General features: G+C 51.4%; 1 long non-coding RNA gene across 2 annotated transcripts; it reads right to left on the bottom strand.

The window, feature by feature from the left end:
* Positions 1-1,023: 1,023 nt before the first annotated feature.
* Positions 1,024-2,813, bottom strand: LOC135311035 (uncharacterized). Of its 2 annotated transcripts, XR_010370945.1 has the most exons (5): positions 2,784-2,813; positions 1,589-1,748; positions 1,299-1,367; positions 1,154-1,209; positions 1,024-1,068 (listed from the first exon to the last, which is right to left on the bottom strand). It is a non-coding gene; the product is annotated as an uncharacterized LOC135311035 (long non-coding RNA). The 2 variants fall into 2 exon arrangements; XR_010370944.1 differs by lacking the exon at positions 2,784-2,813 and having other exon boundaries at positions 1,589-1,909.
* Between the last annotated feature and the right edge of the window lie 3,845 nt (positions 2,814-6,658).

Genomic DNA, 6,658 nt, shown 5'->3' with positions numbered 1-6,658 from the left:
CCTCCATCCGGGAAGAGCACGCGCAGAACCCTAGCGTGCTCCTAGTGCCACGCCAGAAAACGACGAGACCTTCGTGGGCGGGGACAAGCGCTTCCTCTCAAAACTGACAAGATGGATGCACAAGCAGCCCGCCTTCAAGACCTCAGCCCCTGAAGATGCAAGGAAGAAGCGCCACTCCCTAAAAGCGACAGCTAGCGAGCAGAGCCGCTCATGCGGCTGGGAACGGCGCAGCACAAGACCGTCAGCCAGAACCACCCGAGACGCCAAAATGATCCACGCTGGAAGCTTGCGACGCCAAAAGAGAAGCGCCCGATGGGCGCCGTGCCCACAACTAGGGCCTCGCCGGGCCCTACTAACGCTGCCGAGGCACCTGCCTCGATCCTACGGAAGAACGAACAACCGAGACCCGAGGAAGGTCAAACACACCCAACACCAAACACACAGACGCACTACGCAACAACATGCACAGCCTGGAACCGCCCTGCCCAGGGCACACGTTCCTGTCATATTTCAGAGGAACCCGCTCCATTCCCCTGCTCAAAGGGGACCGCTTCCTAGACAACCCTCTCCCCTACGCTCTCTTTAAAACCCCTTCCTGCCACAGCCAACCGTGCCCCCCTCGCTCCCCCAACCCCTTCCCCAGCACCGTTGCCTCAACTTAGCTTTCAAGGGGCCGAGAGTCTCCCTCTTCCCTTCCTTCTGAAGGACAAGCACACATCACTCCTCCAGTCACCAGCTGCCTCTTCGTCATCTGAAAAACAAAAACTATCACAAGCCCCACACAACAGCCCTGTCAGTCAGCATCCCATCGCTCTACAAAGACCTAGGCCGCTGCATCCGCCTACCTCAGATGCGCCCAGCTGCTCCGCTCACCCGGCTGCTCCGTGCCCATTCCGGACGAGGATGAACGCCACCCCCTGCAGCCCCTAGAGATACCACAGGATACACAAAGTTACCATCGCTCTGCCAAAAAAGGAAGAACGAACCACACCAGCCCCACGCCCCTCCCCTCTGCGACCCAGCTCACCTCAAATGCGCATCCAGGCCCAAAGGCAGCCGGCGCACAACCTGCAACGCCAAAGACAAACGCTTCAATTGGGTGGCCGTACGACACCTTGCTCTCAGACAACAGCCTGGCCTTCAAGCCCCTCACCTCTCGGACCTCTCGTCGCCATGCGGCGTCTCCCCTCCGAAGCCTGCGTGCGGCACCTGCAGGAACCCAAGCAAAAAAAGGACCCGCTCAGGTGCTGCGGGAGTCTCAGGATACCCGCACCAACCCCCCCATCTCAGACACGCACCTTTTCCTCGACAGCTCACCTGCCTGGCCTCCATCAGATACGGTCGCCATCTTGAGGCTCGCCCACCACCTGCAAGAGCCAAACGCATGTTGTTCACAACCACCTGCAACGCGACCCCTCAGGACGAATCGCTACGCTTCAGCCCACCCGTCACCGCTCGCCCTGTGCGATTCCCCTCCTGTGCCCGGATCCCGCTCGGCTCCTCGCACGCGCCCAAAGAAAAACACCATAATGGGCTCATAGAGCCAACAGCCGCATCTTCCCTCTAGATACATCGCACACCAACTCACCTGCTGACAGCGCCGTCCTCCATCACCCTGCACGACTCCTCCCTCGGCACCTGCCAAACCGATGTCAAACAAGTCACCTGCATGCACGGCGACAGCTGAAACACGACACAGGTCTCAATCGCATGCAGGAACACCCCTCGAGAGCCCAACTAGGGCGGCTCTTAAACATGAGCACAATACATCAAACATTAAGCCCAGCACACAGACAAGCCAGAACACCCTTGACATGCTACCTGCTCGGCTAAGACTCTAGCTCCCTCCCACAGACACCTACGGTTGTTCCCTGGGGGCCCACAAAACCCAACAGGAATTACTTCCCTCACCCACCGACAACAGCCAGTCGATCCGAGACGGCTGCAAAATTCCTTCCCCTCCTCCCCCACCCCCGCAAAGCCTGGGCGCATCCCTAGATGCCAGCACCACCCACCTCGCCCTGACTCTACATCCCCGGGCGGGGCGGCTCCAAGACAAACGCAGAACAACGCTACGCAGAACGCTACAAGCAACGGACCCCGAAGGATGAGAGGCAGCTCTCGGAGAGAACGACGACACCCAGACGGAACCCCCCGTCCGGCAAGACCGCCTGCGGGACCCCAACGGTGACGTCGGCAGGCCCTACGGCAACACCAGAGAACGCCAACAGCTTCGCGGACCGTGACAAGAGCTTCCTCTCACAACCGAGACGACAGACGCGCACGCAGCCCAGCTTCAAGACCTAACCGCCTAAGGACGCGAGGAAGAAATGCCAGTCCTCAAAAAACTCACAGCGACAGAGCGGCGCCGCTCACGCGGCCGGGAACGACGCCGCCCAAGACGACCGTCCGAGACGCCAAAACGATCCACGCCTGAAGCTTGCGACGCCAAAAGAGAAGCGCCCGATGGGCGCCGAGCCCACGACTAGGGCCTCGCCGGGCCCTAGTAACACTGCCGAGGCACCTGTCTGGCTCCTAAAGAACAAAGAGAACAACCGAGACCCGAGGAAGGTCGGAGACACCCAACACAAAACACACACGCTGCACAGTAACACACACAGCCTGGAGCCGCCCTGCCCGGCACACGCTCCCGTCACATTGAAGAGGAACCTGCTCCTTTTCCCTGCTCCCAAAGGGGACCGCTTCCCGGACAGCCCGCTCCGCTGCGCCATCTTTAAAACCCCTCCCTCCCGCAACCCCTTCCCCAGCACCGTTGCCTCAACTTAGCTTTCAAGGGGCCGAGAGTCTCGGTCTGCCCATCCTTCAGATACGGCTCGCCCACCACCTGCAAGAGCCAAACGCATGTTGCTCACAACCACCTGCAACGCGACCCCTCGGGACGAATCGCTACGCTTCAGCCCACCCATCACCGCTTACCGTAGCCTTCGCTGAGGTCTCATCACCACACTGTGTCTCTCCCACAAAGCCTACATGGAGCATGTGCAAGAACTTAAGGAAGAAGATACATGCTACGGTATTACCCACAACAGCAACCTACCCACGCCGAATCCCGTTCTCACACATCTTTTCTTTGACAGCTTGCCTGCCCAGCCTCTGTCAGTTCCAGCTGCCACTTTGAGGCTCACCCATCACCTGTAACACACAAGTAACACAGGTCACTTTTACCTTCGCTATCAACACAACACCTCAGAAAGAACCGCTACTTCAGCACACCAATCACCTCTCACCTTGATCCACTCCCCTCCCGTGTCCAGCTCACACTTGGCTCGTTCCTACCGCCTTCTAACCCCCCAAAACACACTGCAGACTCATTCAGCCATCAGTCACATCTTCCTTCTATATACCACACACCGGCCTACCTTCTTACAGCATTTCCCCGGCTTTCCTCTGTCACCCTGAACAACTCCTCCGCCGCCTCTGGAAAAAAAGGACATGGTGGAAGTCACCTGGATGCACAGCAATAGCTTAACCGATCCATAGGTTTTGCTCCCACGTAGGAATACCATGTAGAGCCCAACTACCACCTGCCGTTAAAAGACATACGGTAACTCAAGCATTACACCCTATACACGTACAAACCTGAAGACCGTTAGGATGTACTCTCAGCTAGCACTCTAGCTGCCAGCTACATTCATCCCCTTAACATCTACAAAATACTACTAATGTTACTGACCTTTCCCATTGCTTTTGGCTCTCGGCTCTGCACAAGGCTACGCAGGGTTTTACAGAAGTCTATGGATATTAACTATCCACTTGTATCGCTCTTCTTTTCCTAAAGAAACAGCATATATAAATTCCCATACGTAAAAGCATACGGAACACTCACCCTAACCCCTACCGCATCTTATCAATACCCTTAACAGTTAATGTCGACACCTTCCAGATTACACAAGAGAGTTAATGAAAATAATTTTAAGATTCAATAAAGTTGAGAATTCCAATAATAAAAAGAAACATACTTAAAACTAAAAAGAAAAAAATAACAGAACAGCATACTATCAAGCCATCTTACCACACCTGAACCTCCAATGCAGTATTAGATAAGGAAAAACATATAAGTTTAGACACAAATGATCTTTCAAATTTAAATGCCACCAACCCTTATCGAGTTCTAAAAGCCTTACCTCCCACAAACATCTGCATTTCTTTAAATATCAAAACATACCTATCCAAAAGATTTAAACAGCTCAAAACTTACAATTAAGTGCACGAACACTAAAGCACCCACACTGGAGAAACCCAGGAGGAAAGTGAGCTCCCTCACCAGAGGCTGTGGCTCATATACCCCGGGCCCTGCCCACCACCCTTCCCACAATCACCTGGGAAAGGGGAGGGGTGAACCACCACAGGGTATAAAGGCAGCTGAAGGAACAGCAGGGAGTTTTCTCAAGTACTTTATGTTTACAGCATGGAAGAAAACTAAAAGAGTGGTTCTTACTGCAATTATACTACCGTTTGTTTTTCTTCACCTACGTGTATTGCAGCAGCAACGTAGCCAGGTAAGAAATTACATTTCATTTTCTTGGGATGCATACAGGGAAAAACCATGTCTTACTAATTTATAGAGAGGAACAGCTCCTGGATTATAACAACACTATTATGACCGTTAGTTGCATGTTTTACTTTTCTGTAAAACAGAAGAGTTATACAGTTATGGTTCACTTCTAGCAAAACCACACATACTATCTACATACTAGCAGAGCTATAGTCTAGCTATGACTGAATGGCAAAGTGAATTAAATCTCTGGTTCAAACAAAATTATTTTGTATAAATCACTGATAATTCAGAGTAATTTTGACACTCTCTGACTGATTTCCTTAAGAGATTGATAGCAGTCTCAAAGGACAAAAATTACGAAAGGGAAATACAGGAATGGTATCAAAAGTTATATGAAGAGTCCTAATGAGCATATAAGCAGCTAAATAAAGAATAAATGGGGAAGTGCAATAAAAACTCATTGAGACGTGTGTTGCTAAAAATAGATCCACGCTATTGATTCTCCGAGAACCTCGAGAGAAGATCAGAGCCACCCGTAGACATTTTTGGGGTACCAGATACCAAAGAGAAACATACAATAAGACAGAAAACAAATTAATTACTGCAGAGTACAAAGATGGCTTTAGGAAAGGTTCTGGCAGAACAAGAGGCGTTGTCACAGGGATAGAAATAGTTTCTAATGGACCAGAGAAACTAAAGCAGTGGTGAGAATGCAGGAAGCTCAAAAGGGAATTCACCAAACTAACAGATATTCTCGGGGGAGCCGGAACAGGGGGGCGGCAAAGAATTGAGAAAACAAAATGGGGATCGGGGTAACAGATACCGACTCAGGAATAGAGCTGGAGGGTAAAGAGGGGTGCAGAGTGCCCTTCTGAGCTAGAACAGAGTCCTGGGCTATAGGGGATGTCTCACGGGAACTCAGCAAACGGAGCAGAGGAGTGCCGAGGGAGCCCGAGACACCAAAGAACCCTTGGAGCGGGAGCCTGAGGGAAGTCTAGGAAAGGACCGTGACTAGGATAGAAGATGTCCTGAGGAAGGCAGAGAGACAGAAAAATATTTGGGGATGTGACAATTACATCCAGAGGGCATCTGAGCTCAGTAAACGCAACGTGAGAAAGCCAGGGAACAAATGGAGGCACAAACGGGAAGAAGAAAGGACAGAATGACTGCTGTGCGCAGCATATACAGACTCGGGAAATCTTCAGATGGTGAGAGAGGGGCGCGAGTGCCGCGGCAAAGCTAAAAGTGCGCAGAATGCGACCTCAAAGGGGCCGGTAGGTGTGGCGGCACCCTGAGGGGTCCCGGATGAGGCGCAGAGACAAAAGAATGCTCTGGGAAATGAGGATACGGTCTGGAGGGGTGTGACCAAATTACAGATCTCCTCAGGAGCCGGGGACCGGCTGGAGGTACCGTAGTCAGCAGACGGTATGCTAAGAGTGCTCCGAGGCACAAGCAAACCCGAAGACTGGGTTCAGAGATAACAAGGGAAGACCAAAGTCCGCTACTGAGCTAAAACAGGGTTGTGGGACGCAAAGGGGCTCTCTGGACGCACGGCGACTGGGAGCGGAGGGGTCACGAAAGGCTCGCGGGGTAAGAGATTGAAAAGGAGAGTAAATGCTACCAAAATACTGTGGAGCACAGGGAAGGTCTCGGGAGGCATCCTAGATGGCATAGAAAAGAAAAAGATTGCTCTTTTTTGGGAACAGATGTCTCGGGAGAGGTGCGATTGTGACAACAATGTGCCGCTGGGGAACGTCTAAGACGGTGAGGTAAAAGGACGATGAGGTAAAAGAAGAAATTTAAAAAGCTGTGACACTAACAAAAGACAAGAAATGATTCAAGTGCTAATACAGCCAATGGATAACATGAGGCAGAAAGGTTAAAAACTGATAGTAAAGAAATAGGGAAAAACATAAATACCCAAGGGCAATTGAATTGGAGATGTAGAAAAAAAAAAATTAAACACTGAGGGATGTTAAAAAAACAAAGAGAAAAATGAAAAGACAGAGACAGCAAACTGAAACGGGAGCGAAAAGAAAGTTAAAATGCAGCGGTACTAATGAAAGATAAGAAATAATTCTGAGAAACAGCAAAGGGAATAACAGTAGACAGAACACTTAGGAAGCAAGACATTAGGAA

Source organism: Phalacrocorax carbo, unplaced genomic scaffold (assembly GCF_963921805.1).
Source record: "Phalacrocorax carbo unplaced genomic scaffold, bPhaCar2.1 SCAFFOLD_68, whole genome shotgun sequence".
NCBI lineage: Eukaryota > Metazoa > Chordata > Aves > Suliformes > Phalacrocoracidae > Phalacrocorax > Phalacrocorax carbo.
Note: the sequence above shows the minus strand (reverse complement) of the source record. Positions and strands in the feature narration are given on the sequence as shown.